This window comes from Ursus arctos, unplaced genomic scaffold (genome assembly GCF_023065955.2).
Source record: "Ursus arctos isolate Adak ecotype North America unplaced genomic scaffold, UrsArc2.0 scaffold_36, whole genome shotgun sequence".
Lineage (NCBI taxonomy): Eukaryota > Metazoa > Chordata > Mammalia > Carnivora > Ursidae > Ursus > Ursus arctos.
In genome coordinates this window covers 2,383,187-2,399,605 of record NW_026623050.1, presented here as the reverse complement: position 1 = coordinate 2,399,605, position 16,419 = coordinate 2,383,187, and the positions used below count along the sequence as shown (strand labels likewise).

Sequence of the window (16,419 nt, the reverse complement as noted above, 5' to 3'; positions counted from 1 at the left end):
AGGGGGGAATACAAAGGGGGAGATGAACCATGAGAGACTATGGACTCCGGGAAACAAACTGGGGGGGTTGGCTAGCCCGGTGAAGGGTATTAATTGAACGTTTTGCATTGGAGCACTGGGTGTCATATGCTAAACAATGAATCATGGAACACTACATCAAAAGCTAATGGTGTCTAACATATCATAATAAAAAAAAAGAATCTAAAATTACCAAAAAAATAGATAAGGAAAAACAGCTATTCAAACGATAAAATTAAGGAAGTATAACTATGGGATTTTTCCCTCTCTCTTCAGGGAAGAAGGCATGAAACTTCATATTTTATTATCAGTTAGAGAGGTTAGGCTGAGATTGTTTTTAAGTTGTCAATGTTAGGGAGCCAAATAAGAGGAGTGTTGTACAGGGCATCCATCTGGGTTAATAAAATATTAGGAAAGTCCCTATGGTCCCAATTCTCCTCATTCCAAGAACAGAAATGCACCCTTCTCCACTTTTGCCTATGGCTTAGGGTTCTAGGCATATGTATATAGTCCTCAGAAGGACATTTAAACTATTATCGATCCTTTTCACATAGGAATTCCTTGGAGATATTGTGGGTTTATTTTCAGACCACTGCAATAAAACAAGTGTTGCAATAAAGTGAGTCAAATGATATTTTTGGTTTCCCAAAGCATATAAAAACTATGTTTACACTATAGTGTAGTCTATTACATGTGCAATACCATTATGTCTAAAAAACAATGTATATACCTTAATTTAAAAATACTTTATTCCTAAAAAAAATGCTAACCATCATCTAAGCTTTCAGTAAATTGTAAATTGTAATCTTTTTGCCGACGGAGGATCTTGTCTCAGTGTTGATGGCTGCTGACTGATCAGGGTAGTGGTTGTTGAAAGTCGGAGTGGCTGTGGCAATTTCTTACAATAAGACAACTATGAAGTCTGCTGTATTGACGGGCTTTTCCTTTTACAAATGATTTCTCTATAGCATGTAATGCTGTTTGATAGCATTTTACCCATAGTAGAATTTCTTCCAAACTTAGAGTCACTACTCTCAAACCCTGCTGCTGCTTTATCAACTAAGTTTATATAATATTCTAAATGCTTTATGATCATTTCAACAGTCTTCACAATGTCTTCACCAGGAGTAGATCCCATCTCAAGATATACTTTCTTTGCTCGTCTCTAAGAAGCAATTCCTCATCCATTAAAACTCTATCATAAGATTTCAGCAATTCAGTCACATCTTCAGGCTCTACTCCTAATTCTAGTCCTCTGCTATTTGTATCGCATCTCCAGTTACTTCCCTCACTGAAGTCTTGAACCCCTCAGAGCCGTCCATGAGGGTTGGAATCAACTTCTTCCAAACTCCTGTTAATGTTGATATTTTGACCTCTTCCCATGAATCGTAAATGTTCTCAATGGGATCTGGAATAGTGAAATCTTTCCAGAAAGTTTTCAATTTGCTTTGCCCAGATTCATCAGAGGAATCACTATCTATGGCAGCTATAACCATATGAAATGTATTTCTTAAAAATAAGACTTGAAAATCATAATGACTCCTTGATCCATGGGCTGCAGAGTAGAGGTTGTTAGCAGTCATAAATACAACATGAATTTCATTGTACAAGTTCATCAGAGTTCTTGGGTGACCAGATACATTGCTACTGAGCAGTAATATTTTAAAATAAATCCTTTTTTATGAGAAGTAAGTCTCAATAGTGGGCTTAAAATATTCAGTAAACCATGCTGTAAACAGATGTGTTGTTATTTAGGCTTTGTTGTTCCATTAATAAGCACAGCCAGAGTAGATTAAGCATAATTCTTTAAGGCGCTAGGATGTTTGGAATGGCAAATGAGCATTGGCTTCAACTTAAAGTCAACAGCTGCATTAGCTTCTAAAAGGGAGTCAATCTGCCCTTTGAAGCTTTGAAGCCAGGCACTGACTTCTTTCAAGCTATGAAAGTCCTACATGGTATCTTCTTCCAGTATCAGGCTATTTCATCCACACTGAAAATGTGTTATTTAGTATAGCCACCTTTATTAATTATCTTAGCAAGTTATTCTGGATAAATTACTGCAGCTTCTACATCAGCACTCACTGCTTCACCTTGCACTTTATGTCATGGCGATGGTTTCTTTCCTTTGACCTCATGAACCAACCTCTGCTAGCTTCCAACTTTTCTTCTACAGCATCCTCACCTCTCTCAGCCCTCACAGAATTGGAGAGAGCTAGGGCCTTGCTCTGTATTAGGCTTTGTCTTAAAGGAATGTTGTGGTTGGTTTGATCTTCTATCCAGACCACTACAACTTTCTCCATATCCGTAATAAGGCTGTTTTGCTTTCTAATCATTCATGTGTTCACTGGAGTAGCGCTTTTAATTTTCCTCAAGAATATTTCTTTTGCATTCATAACTTAGCTGTTTTGTGCAAGAGGCCTAGCTTTTGGCTTATCTCAGCTTTCTACATGCCTTTCTCACTAAGCTTAATCATTTCTAGCTTTTAATTTAAAGTGAGAGACATGTGACTCTTTCTTTTACTTGAAAATTTAGAGGCCATGGTAGGGTTATTACCTGGCCTAATTTCCACATTGCTGTGTCTCAGGGAATATGGAAGCCTGAAGAGAGGGAGAGTGATGGGGGAACAGCCAGTTAGTGGAGCAGTCAGAACACACACCTTTACAAAGTTTGCCATCGTATATGGGTGCGGTTTGTGGTGCCCCAAAACAATTACAACAGTAACATCGAAGATCACAGATCACAGATCACCATAACAAATATAATAATGACAAAGTTTGAAATATTACAAGAGTTACCAAAATGTGACACAGACACAAAGTGAACAAACGGTGTTGGAAAAATGGCCCCATAGACTTGCTTGATGTTGGGTAGCCACGAACATTCAATTTGTAAAAAAACACAATATATGCAAAGTGCAATGAAAAGAAGCACAATAAAATGAGGTATGTCTGTGCTGAGAATAAAATTTTATATGAATAGAGAGAACTCATTTGGAACTCTGTCTGTGAGGCCAGTTCTATCCTTTTAAGTATCTGCCTTTCACCCAGGAAAACTTTCTAAGACCTACATACAGCAACACCCCAAGGATGCTCCAGGTTTTGAGACCTGGATACTGAGCCACTCACTTCAACAGCTAGCACATTTCCCTATCCTGTCTTCCTCATTGCATTTCACTGGTTTTTGTCTCTGCCTTTTCCTTCCAGTTGATGGACTGATTGACTACTTTCTAATTTCCCCACCTCCAAGCTTGACTCCATCATGGCTCTTATCGTTCCTACCACTGATTCTGATACTCTAAGGATGAATTTCTAGATAACATCCTCTAACACTTTCCCTGGTAACTGTGAATCACTCTTCCAGCCAGCATCTCACCTTGGTAAAGTTCATCCCTACAAACAAGATGCAGATAAGCATTGAGGAGAGAGGGAAAGATGCTCAGGAATGAGAAGCAAAGACCATGAAAACAACTTCACCTAATGCAGACTTTTGCATAATGCACCTTTTCAACAATCTTTTAAAGGGCTGTTATTAAGTTATTTACATAAGCTGGTATTTACACTCACTTGAATTTGGTCTTATTCCTCTCCACTGTCCAGGACTCAACAGTGGTATCTGCAGAAATTAATAAGATAGAAAATTCTCTCTTTCTCCTAATTCCTTTCAACATTTATTAAACAATTATTGTATGCAAGTCACTTTGCAAAGTATTGTTAGTAACCCCAAAACGAATATATCATGTCCCTTCTGCTGAGTTGCAAGAGGGGAGAACATAATTTAAATAAGTACAATGCAAGGCAGAAAAATAGTGCTATGATAGAGTCACAAGAGATAGAAGGGAAAGATTATATTGACTGGAGTAATCAAGAAAGTATTTGTGGAGGAAGGCATTAAAGCAGTAGGTTAGTGAGCCATTCCTTTCTCAATTACCATGGAGATGATTCCAGAAAAAGGAAGTAGGCAGTGACTCAATTTAATATCCTTGCAAATATGATAACTAGAATTCTTGGAAAATAGACTAATGATGCAGGATGTCTCTGGTTTATGATTGCTTAGGGTAAATAAGCCTACAGTCTATGGGTTTATGATGTATGGCTCCTTGTAGAATGTAACATAAGCCATACAACTCTCTGGAGCATGATGCAGAGATGTTTCCTAACTTAAATTCTCCCCATTGTGTAAGGTAACCTGCAATCCTCAATTAGAGACCTCATCTATTGTTGTGGGATGGAGAGCACATGTGTACCAAAAAAAAAAAAAAAAAAAAGGATGTGGGAAGTCATATGGGATGTGTCAACCTTCTCTCTGCCTTGCCTGTAACTTCTGAGTGCTTGTATTCTTAAAATTGGTTGGAAAGCTTGATACCAGATAAGATCTCCAAATTGTGTGAGTCAGATTTGACAATCTGATATTTAGTGTTAGTTCAGTCTTTAGAGAACAGGTGGAACTTGAAATGGGCTTATAGAGGGGTGCAGGATTTCAAAAGGCAGCAGTGAGGCAGCTGACATTTTTAAGCAGAGAAAAAACAGGTACAGAGATAAGAAACTAAAAAAACAGAGGATATTTAGGCCATAATACACATCCCAGTTTGGCTATAGAGTATACAATATATCTAAGGGAACAGTCATGGAAGATAAAGCTTGAAAAGTAAGTTCAGGGCTTGGAATTCCAGGTTGAGGACCTTACACTTAATTCTGTAGGAAATGAGGAGCCACTAAAGGTTTTTTATGAAGAGAGTAACAGAATCACAACAAAGCTGCAGGTAGTTTTCCCAGCAGCTTTGGAACAGGGAGAAATTATCCAAATTGAAGCATGAAATGGCTTAGCTCAGTGATTGTCAAATGAGGTCCATTAACTCAGGTGGATCCAGAGGCACAAATTGAAGTTCTCTTTGGGGATTTTGTTATTGCTGTTATTTGCTTGCTTTTTTGTTTTTTTTAACATTTAAAAATATTATGTATCTATTTTGATGACAATTTTTAAACGCAACTGAGGACCAGCTAGATGCTCATATTATAACTGAATATTGCCACAAATTTCAGTGCTTCTACCTTCTTTCTGTTTATCTCTGTGTTGGTACTAATTATAATTTAAACTGTCATAACTAATAAGAAAGAATAAAGGGTACTTCAAATGTAAAGTTGTATTCACGCCAAGGGAAAGTCAAACGCTTTTTTTTTTTTTCCCAGTTTGAATTGTTAAAAAAAGTCATGGGAGAACTATATTATCACAAAGTACCTGGTAGTACATACTGCACTTCAAGGAACTGGATGTATATTTTTCTTTGCTTCTCCAGATTATTCTCCCTACTCTTTTCCACTCAGAAGTCCTATAACCTTCATTCCCAGGCTTCTTTGCCCTCTGGCTTCTAGTTGGGGTCAGCAAATGGGAGTTGATAGCAGGAGGTTGAAGAGTAAGGTCAGGGTATTTATTTTGATGGCTTCCTCCCTGCTGGGTTCCTACAAATTGATTGTATCCTTGGAACGAAGAGCACAGCTTCTCTAAGTCATGCTGCTCCTGTATCTGTAGCCACACTCCAGGTTCTGATTATTACTCCTTCATCTGCCTCTACAGTCTCATGGGCGATAAAGCTCTTCACTATTGCTATACTCAACCCTGTCTTTACCTTGTATGTATTTCCTTTATTAAACCCTCTTCAAATACTCCTGAAATAAATGTGTTTCATTTTCTGCCATGATCTGTCTGATACAATGAATCTCAATGGTCATTACAATGTTTGTATTACAAGCATCAATTTGGTTTCAGGAAAGCAACATCATCTGTCACATTAAAATAAATGTGTTACTCTGAATCTTATTGGTTTTATAGTTTTGTTTGTATTTAATTTATAAATTTGTTTTAGTTTTTAGTTGTATCTGAGTTTTAATCATAAGAGGCATATATCTAGTTTATGTTTGTATATATTTAAGTAAATGAATAAATAATAATAATAATATTGTCAATCAACATTAAGGAGGTCTTGAATTCTTTGGTCCTTAAAAAAAAGGCCATATATCATTCAGATTTGAGAATCACTAGCCTAGCTTATTGCTTTCAACACAGCTTCCAAAACATCTCTGAAAAGCACCATAAAAGTTGTCAGAGTGTGAAATGGACAATTGATAGTGAATGCTTTGAAAGCCAAGAACTTCATAAAGCCCATTAGGACTCCAGAAGCCACGGCTGAAAACAATTGCACGTTCTCTCACCCCTACGGGGCTCTAAGATGGCCTGCATGAACCACTATGGCTTTTCATGTATGCTAATCTTTAAACTCCAGATTGGAGAACTGTGCTCTGAAAGTCTTCTTATTTAAGCTAGTGAAGTAAATTTATACCTCAACACACCCCTCTACTCCAAACATACAGCAAGTATGGAAAGGGAAAAAAAGTACATAGCTATATATTTTTTAAAAGAGAAGCATCTCTATAAACCAGAATTCATAGGGCTGAGCGGGGCTGAAGCTCCTGGCTTGCTGGGCATCAGTCCCAGAAGTGGAACTGGCAGCAGGCCGGTCAGCTTCATAAGCATAAGATAACAGACAAAGACTCAGTGACACAACTGGGAGCCAGACATTAGGGGAACTTCTGCTGATTGCTGCCTGAGACTAAAGAGGACCTCAGACATAAGGAATTGGGAATGTAGAGACCAGCTTTATAATAAGGACTGAAATCTGCCTGCTAGCTTGGTGAATTATCATATCTCAAATATCAAAATAGCATAGGAACTTAAAATCATCACTTTATAACCTGGCTCTCGGGTACAGGCTGGAATAGGGAATAGAGTGGCATGTGGTGTAACAGTTAGGGCTAACTTATGTTGCAGTAACAAACAAACTCAGAATATTAGCAGATTTATACAATAAAATTTTACTTCATGTTCACATCACAGTCCATTGCAGGTCGGGTGGCTCTGCTTGGCAGCTGTCTCCTAACAGTGAGAGGAATCTGGGATGATCCCATCCAGCATCTCTACCAATCCAGTGTTCTTTAGACCCATCTATAAGGTACAAAACATGGCTATTCCGCATATGTCCTTACTGGTCTTTCGGACTAGGAGTGATACATATTACTTCCACTCACAATCCATTTGCCAGAACTAGTCTCATAACCCCAAAGTAATAGAAGGAAGGCTGGAAAATGTGGGGGAGTACATTAACATGTGCTGAACAGGATCTAGGTGGATGAGTCCTCAAATTTTTTAGAGAAGGGAGTCAGCCAAAAGTGAGAGAGAGAGAACAAACAACTTCTCATTCAAATTAAAATTGCAAACTAATGTTTCCAAACATATGAAGAAACCTACCAATAAGAAGGGAACTATGAAACAACAATCAGAACATGAATTTCCTTCATGAGAAGTGAATTTTATAGAAAAGGTAGCTGTATGGTCATGGAGATAAGTGGGCTAATAACTTCTATTTAAAAATTAGTTTTTAAAAAAAGAAGAAATCAATTATATCAAAGATGACCCATTAGAAATATAGCCACTAAATAAAAAATGCAATGGGTTGATGAAACTAAATTAGAAACAATTGAAGAGAGAATTAGCAATAGTAGAAGGAGTAAAGAAGCCACTCAGGATGCCAGAGAAAATGACATTTTTAAAATTGGAAGAGCAATTTTGAGAATGTAAGACAAATTGAGAGACTCTCACATTCATCTAATAAAAGCCCCAGAAGGATAAAATAGAGAGAATGGAAGAGAAGGAATATTTGAAGAGATATTTTCTGGGAATTTTCCAAAATTGAAGAAAAACATGAAATAGAGAATGTACTCCAAATAATGAGAATTTTTTTTTAAAAAAAGCCCACACCCAAACCCATGTTAAACTGTAAAGTATCAAAAATTTTTAAAGTCATCTTAAAATAATCTACTATAGAAAGATCTTACATACATAGGAATGAAAATAGGCCATCAAAGATACCTCCTCTAAATCAATAGAAACCAGAAAACAACGGACCAATATCTTTAAAAGTTGGGAAAAAGAGATCTCAACTTAGAATTTTACATCTGCTTAAATTATTACTTCAGAATGAGGACAAAGGAAACATATTATCAGACCTACAAAGACAGAGCTTTCCACACAGCGGCTCTCACCATAAACATTAGGGGATGAACTTCAGCAAAAAGAAAAGTGAACCACATGGCAACATACATGCTACAAAATGTGTGAGGACAAAAACCAATAAAATCTTAGTTATGAGAAATAATTACTGGCCATAGAAAAGTAATGATGACTAATAAGTTATGTTTAAAAGGCAAAAATAAAACTTCATAATGTTATAATAGAGAGGAGAGAATGTTCAAGAGTAGTTGAAGGATACTAGGACCCTTATCATGATTGCTTTCTACTGCTTGGGATTTCAGATTTAGAAAGTACTAGGAGGGTCAAAAAGGCTCAAGAATGATAGATTAATGCCTATCTCCAAGTAGGTAGTTATGGCTGGCTTTGATAAAAATACGATTTTTTGTGCCTTGGTATATTCCCTCCATCCCATTTATTTTAAGTGCTGAAAGAGAATAGGGTCTGATTTGGTTTCCAATATTAGAATCTTTTACAATGTTTTGTATTAGTCCAAGTGAGTGATTATTTTTTAACAATTCATAGAAGGTATGAATGTTTTTGAGATTGCAGAGAGGTGTTGTATTTCTGACTTCTGGTGGAGAGAAAAACACACTATCTTTGCCCAGTTCTCCCCATGGACCACAAAATCACACACACACACACACACACACACACACACACACACAGAGAGAGAGAGAGAGAGAGAGAGAGAGAGAGAGAATTATAAGGGGCTTTCACTTAATGTTACCAGGTTGCTGTAGTTCAAAAGCATTGTAACAAACTACATGAAGCATTACAATCGTTTCATAATGGCATCTTACTTGAAATTAGATTTGCCATATGCAGGTGGTACAGATGAAAAGAATCTGATAGTTTTCCTAGTTAGAATTAGCTTGTGAGGAAAAAAAAAAAACGTTTTGTGGTCAGGAAAAATAGGAGATGCTATGAAATATCTATCATTTTAAGCTTTAGATACTATAATTGTTTGGGGTCAGTGATAGTGATATCAAACTTCAGATATTTGGGTCTTCGTCTCTGTCTGAATTGGTTTTAGTGATAAAGGAGTAAAAACTTCAGGAGAGTTGATGTGTAATTGGTGTTTGATGGCAGAATGAAGCAATTCTAATAAATTCATCTATAGATCATTCCTGTAAGCAGCAAATAAGTCTGTTGCTTAGTGATAATGATCATAAGACAGACACAAGCAGAATTTTATTACAGTTACATAAAATTTGTTATGACAAGATCATTCTTTCATAGAAAAACTCACTGAATGGAATAAGCTTTGTTATTCAGAACACCTTTTGTAATGCAATTTGATACATTAACTATTTTTACTTTTTTTTTATCATATTTTAAGCCCAAATCATATGAACTAAATGGCCAGTTTCTTATAGCTCTGGGATCTGTGTCACCAGAAAAATGCGAAAAGTAATAAATTATTGAGTACATCAAAAGAACAGAGAACTCATGCAGTGAAAATGTAAAACATATGAGCAATGCGGTTTCAAAGAAGACCATGACTTACAAAAGTTTGGAATTTCTGAACTGATTTCTTGAAGTAGAAAAAAATCCAATTTCAGCAGATTTCTTTAGTAACATAGATTGGAATTGTATTTTCAAGAACCTATATAATTAGCTATTGTTCTCAGAGCTACAGATGTGGCTTCCATTAGCTCTCACTATTTAAATTCCATACCTTCTGAGAACCAAAATTCCTAACCATGTAGGAAGTGAGAAAATTTCATTTCATTTGCCATGAATCAACTCAAATCATTTTGACAAAACTGAGCTACTTCTAGCCTTCTGACAACTAACTCTCAGTAAAAGGAGCATGAGTGAGACCACCAGTGTTTATCCATAATGGGTAAGTTACCAAGCTGTTACTTGTTAATTCTAAGGTATGGGGTGGGCAATAGAAAACGTAAGACTGAAACTCAGAGACCGGCCATGTCTGAGTACCAAAACTTCAGCAAAGTTGGAACTAGATATCACAAGCTTGCAGGAGGGAAAAGTCAGGAATCCAAGTGTTGTACCAAGTTCAATATACAACAAAAATAAGCAGAACGACACAAGGAAAGATCGATCCTGTAGTTTAGGGGGATTGTCTTCCATATTCTTTTTTTTTTTTAAGATTTTATTTATTTGAGATAGAGTGAGAGTGAGCACAAGCAGAAGGGGGAGGGGCGGGGGGGAGGGAGAAGCAGGGTCCTCGCTGAGCAGGGAGCCTGATGCAGGGTTCAATCCCAGGACCCTGGGATCATGACCTGAGCCCAAGACAGACGTTTAACCAACTGAGCCACCCAGGGGCCCCCTTGTCTTCCATGTTCTTTATCTTCCTGTTATGGTCCAAAGTGATCACAGGGTAGAAATAGAAAAGAAATAACAGAAAAAGAAAAGTTTTACATACATATAAAGTTAAATAGAAAACAAGACAGTTTGCAGTTAAATGTTAAATGAATGGTGATAGCATATATAACTAAGCCTATATAATTTTTAAGAAAGGTCAAATATTTGTTCACTGGCCCATCTGAAACTCATGTAGGCATCATGTATAGACCAAAGGACAGTCAACAGACCCTTTAGCTCTTACCTTTCCGGAGTCAGTTTACCACAGCGGCTGCCACAGATTCACCTAACATGTAATTTTTCATATTTTATGGAGTCTGTTATATCCAATTATATGTTATTTTAAGGATAGTCTGGTAAAACTGAACACATAATTCTAAATAAAGAATCATCATTAGCAACTTTCACTACAGAATATAAGAACAATGGAAAGGCATGTTGATAATACACAATTTCACCTCTGAGACATGCTTTTCTGTCTGTGCATGATCAAAAGCAAAACAAGCTTACTGATATTAATATAGGCCATTTTTCTAACTCTGCCTTCAGCTATTTCAACCTCAAGCTTCCCATTTTCAAAGACATTGAGTCTTAAGGGACATGTTGTATTTTAAACTACTATGTCAAATTGATCAATTTAAAAATACATCTATGATGCTCATCTCAAACAAAATCCATAAAAAAAAATGGACAGTGTTAGAAACCAGACAAACAACCCCACTAGAATAACGTTTTGGGTAAAATTTAAAAGCATCCCAAAAACTTAAGTTTAGATGAAATTTTTCTAACTTTTAAAAAGTTCATTAAAAAAAAAAAGAAAATCTCTCTCTTTCTCTCCTTTGTCAACTCTAACTAGTATTTCCATCTTTAACTATGAGAAATTGATTGATTTGAAGCTGTACCATTGTCTTCTAATTCAAGGAAAGATTGAAAATAGTAGTATCCACATTATTTAGTGTTAGGCAATACCTGGGCATTTCACAGAGGAAACAGGATTTCTGCCCTCAGGCCCTTTAACTGCCTATGAGTTAATAACTACTCACAAATAGATTTAAAAAGAAAACATAAAATTCCTCCTCCTCATATGAGTGATGGTGCTAATCCTGGTAAAAAAGAAAGGAAGTAGTTTGCTTTGGAAGTCCCATTATCTCCCCGTTGGCCCCAACATTCCAGGGTTCTTCACCCCAACCCCCTTCCTCTACCCATAATTGTGACAATTTTAACCCAGGTAGAAGATGTATGCATGGCAAGTATTTTAGAGAGAGGGAAAGGATTTTCAGCAGGTTTTCAGCAGATACTACTTAGGGGTTATAATTCAAAATAAAATGTCTGTGTGGCTGGGTTAGGACGCTTTAGGAATGCTTTCTAAAATATTTTGAATTATTGTCCTGCCCTTTTCAAAAAGGATTTAATCATTCAGACAACAACTACTGGTGGTACTAACTATATTTACTAGCTAGAGCATATCTAGCTTAGTCCCCTGATTCTATAAATTAACTACACTCAAACTACCATTTAATGATAATACTCTGCTTTTAAATGATGTTAGAAGCTGAGTGCCAGAACTGGCATCTAAATACTTCACGTTCTAAGTTCAAAGAAATGCCAGTAATTGGAGCCAGCATCTCCCCTCTAGGGCTTACAGAGAGACACTTTCTCTACATAACCAAAAAGACCACCTCCACCACCAGCACTCTGATTAACATAGGAAAAAGACCAGATATGGGAATTGAGGAATTGCTTTCCTGGAGAGTGCAAGGCTTATAAAGCTGAAAATCAAGGAAGAAAATATATAGAGTAATTCTTGAAAGGAAGTCTCCAGGAGAATTAGTCTCAGTGACTGTCTAAACAGTCCTGTCCCCCATTAAATGGGCAATTGCTGATAAATTATTAAAAAGTTTCCAGGATACTAGGCTAGCAGAAAGTCTGATGCTGCGTATGGATGAAGGGTAAGAGGAAGATGATATTTGAGAAAAGTCAGTGAAACAACCCACATTCCACTACTAGGTATAAACCAGGATCCATGATTTCCTATATAAATCCTGAATAGAATGGCTGTGCTTGAGTTGTATTCCTGGTATCAACTCATTCCCAGGAAGACTGCCTACTAACTAAGGGGACTCCAGCAGTAAGAAGCTGTAAGGTAGATGTCTTGTGAAAAGAGTTGAGGCTAGAAGAAAAAGATTAAAGCTAACCTGATCTCCCATTCCAGGAGATTATGGAGTGGACAATCCTGGGACCCTCTGAGGAACCAAAGAAGGATAATGGACAGTCAGCATTAAATGCAGAATAGACTTATTGAAGGGAAAATCAGAACAGAAGCCATGTCCAACAGAGCAGAAATACAGGAAAGAGAAAAGGGAAATGAGTCATGTCTTACTTAGTTTGGGGTGCTATTACAGAATACCATGCCCTGGGTAGCTTAAACAACGAAACAATTATTTCTGATAGCTCTGGAGGCTGAGAAATCTGAGTTCAGGGTGCAAGCATGGTTGGGGTCTGTTGAGGGACCCCTTTCTTGATTTAAAGATGGCCACTTCTCACTGTATCCTCACATGCAGCAAGAGCTAGCTCTCTGGTCTCTTCTAATAAGGGCACTAATCTCAACATGAACTCTCCACCCTCATAACCTCATCTAGACCTAATTACCTCTCAAAGGCCCCACCTACATATGCCATCACAGTAGAAGTTTGGGTTTCAACACAAGAATTTGGTGGAACACAAACATGCAGTCCACAGCAAGTCATAAATCTAATTGAAGTTGGAGGGAGAACAGGAAAGTTTTGAATTGCATGTGAGATAAGTTACAAAACACACAGGACTGAGTATTTTTTTTAAAAAAATAACAAACTGGAGGGGCACCTGGCTAGCTCAGACAGTAGAGCACATGACTCTTGATCTCAGGGTCAGGAGTTCGAGTCCCACATTGGGCATAGAGATTACTTAAAATAAATAAATAAACAAATTAAAAAAAAAAACAAAACTGGAGCTACTCTTCTGATAACCGAAAAGACTAGAAAGTCATAGAATTGGAAGTAGTCCCTCAGCAAAAATTGGAAAGGTCAGCATAATGCAGAGTTATCAGAGAAATAAATCTAATTCATGTTTATCCCTAACAAGTTGAGGGTCCTCAATAAACTCATTACAGATTTTTAAAAATTTGTATCATATTAAAATACATTTTAGAATAAGAACCAATCCCTGAAAATCATACCACACTAACATATTGCTACTATTTCATAAATTCCTTTTTAGTGCTTGCCCATACAGTTACAAATTTTAGTTACATCCATAGTATAATTTAAATTTTGTATTTTTTGTTTCCTGTATCATATCCCAGCACATTTTAATCATCCATTGTAAAATAAAAATATATTCCATTCCATTGAATTATTTTATAATTTGTAACTATTGTGTTTTCTTTTTTTAAATTTTTTTTTTAGATTTTATTTATTTGAGATCAAATGAGAGAGATAGCACAAGTGGGGGAGGTGGTTGCAAAGGGAGAAGGAGAAGCAGGCTCCCCACTGAGCAGTGAGCCCTATGTAGGGCTTGATTCCAGGACCCCAGGATCATGACCTAAGCAGAAGGCAGACACTTAACTGACTGAGCCACCCAGGCGCCCCACTATTGTGTTTATTTAAATATTTGCTTCTAATTTTTGCTATAATAGGAAATATAGCAATTACTTTCAGTTCATGCAATTTCATGATTTTATTGAATCATTTCTCAGGATCACTGGTCACTTATTAAGGTTTTTGATATAATAAAATGATCAAATTTGTCTCCAAAAGTTTTACAATGCAGCCAGCAATAAATACAGATACTGGCTTCCCCACAATCTCACCAGCATTATATAACATATTCTTAAGTTTTATTTACTTTAATAGATATAAATTGGGCCTGTATAGTTGTTTTAATATGCATTGCCTTGGATTCCTCATGAAAATGTACATTTTCTTGTTTACTGGTTTTATTCTCTCCTGGATAAGCTGCCTCTTCATAACCTTAGTCCATTTATCTATCTGGGGTCTTGAAATCATTCCATGTATTTCAATGAGCTCTTTATAGATTAAAAATACCAACTCTGTTCCACTTTAAAGCTAGTTAAACTTCTCTCATTCTAACCCTCACTTATGACGCGCATGTGCACGGGCATGAACACAAACATCCCCTAACTCTAAAGAAGGTTCTCTTTTATTGAATTGTTCTCGCCTTCTAAATTATTCAAGAGCTTATGCCATTTGGGAGGAGAGGTTCATCATTAAGTATATGATTCCCACTCAAGTAATTACATTCTGCTAATTGGGGCTATTCTTGTGGCATTCCTGAGGGATAGGATTCTCTGAGACTGAGAGGCTTATTTTGAATAGCCAGGGACAATGTACTCCATGTGTGGGCAAAAAAATCCTTCTCTAATGATCCTTGTCCCTTGACGGTTATTGAAAAAAGATCCATTTACACTTCATCTATACATCCTCATACCCCACTCCTGTCCTAAAACAGAAAGTTTGAAGCCATTATATAGTCCCACAGAGAGGAAGGCCCCACACAGCCTTAGAAGGAGGCCTGCATGGAAGATAATGGGATGGGGACGAATGGGTGTCCTAGAGCAAGTAACAGTCAAGATGATGCCTCTTCAGATGTCCCTTATACAGCTATACCAAGAACCCAGGCTCTGATTCTCCAGGAGCAAGATTTCCAAGTGATATGAGTAAAGAGAAGTGTGTGCATTTCTGTGAAACCTTACAATGAGACTTTCTGCTCATATTATTGAGGTATAAGGATCCCTCGGAGTCCTTCTTGCAAAGTCAAGGAAGTTATTCTGGAATCTGCAGCAATACTCCTTGAGCCTGGCTCCCATGCAGAAACAACACTGCTTCAGTAAGATGTCAACGACTATTTCCCATAAGGCTTCTTCTCCAAGAATGTTAAGTCTTCAGGCAGAAAAGGAAAATATAGCAGCAAGTAGGGTGGTGAGCAATAAATACATGATAAGGCTGTGTGGTTTGTAGGTGCAGACAAATTGTTTTGAAGACCATAAAGTCTTTCTGGATGCACATAAAACACACATGAATACTTGCAACAACAGTCTCCATCGTATTATCATAAATGACTTTTTTCATCCTCTCCTTCTAGTTTTCTTAAATTTACAAAAATCAATTTACATTATACCCTTCTACCAAATATCTCTCTACATTATATTAATAAAAGATTTGTCCTAATGAAAAAAATCATAAATTCAGAAAGGGCTAAAACCTTATTAAAGATGTGAACATCTCCAACTCCTGACTACTATTAAATTTCTCGTATTTCTATTAACAAAGAAATATGAAATGATATGATTCATATAGGTCATCTACTAAAGAAATCCTTGTTCTATTGGCACATTGTCAAAGCATTAAAGAGAGGAAGATTATTCCTACTTTTTTTTTTTTTTTTACCAGTCTTGGTAAATGAAAACAAAGTCCTATATTTAGATAAGAAAGACAACTGCCCACATGGGTGACCACATAGCTAAGGTTAAGATTCTTCTATTCAAAAATGTTTTTCTCAACCACTCTTTCAGACGCTTCTGAAATAAGAGATGAACTTTTGGGCAATTAGCCCATTAAACTTCCAAAAGCCTCCAAAGAGGACAATATATAAACACACTGTCCACCATTCATGTTTTGGTATGAATTTCTTTACCATACTCCTTCTATTTTCCTATTTAGGAAAAATGGTTTTGAAAGGAGAAATAAGGAAAACGTTGATCCAGAAACTAGAAGACCCTAAATATAGGCAGTACAAAGGCAATAACTTTTTTATTCTAAGCCACAAATGCAGGATGAAAATCCATCAAGAAATCTTCGCCTATTAGTTCAGTTATTTATGAATACAAGGTCTGAATTAACTCAATCATGGGGAAAAATCCACTTAAATTGCCTCATAGAACTACTCTGGTCTGAATTTATTTTTTAGAAGAGTGAGATCAGAGGAGCCCCGCTC

At 36.7% G+C, this 16,419-nt stretch overlaps 1 long non-coding RNA gene across 3 annotated transcripts in view; it reads right to left on the bottom strand.

The window, feature by feature from the left end:
* The window catches only part of LOC113242064 (uncharacterized), a 338,014-nt gene that overhangs the window by 279,504 nt on the left and 42,091 nt on the right, over window positions 1-16,419 (bottom strand). The window contains exon 4 of one of the 3 annotated variants that reach the window (XR_006412073.3): window positions 10,245-10,418. The exons of the other annotated variants lie outside the window; for them this stretch is intronic. This is a non-coding gene — a long non-coding RNA (uncharacterized LOC113242064). Of the gene's footprint in view, window positions 1-10,244; window positions 10,419-16,419 lie in introns of those variants that run through there. 3 annotated transcript variants of the gene reach the window in all.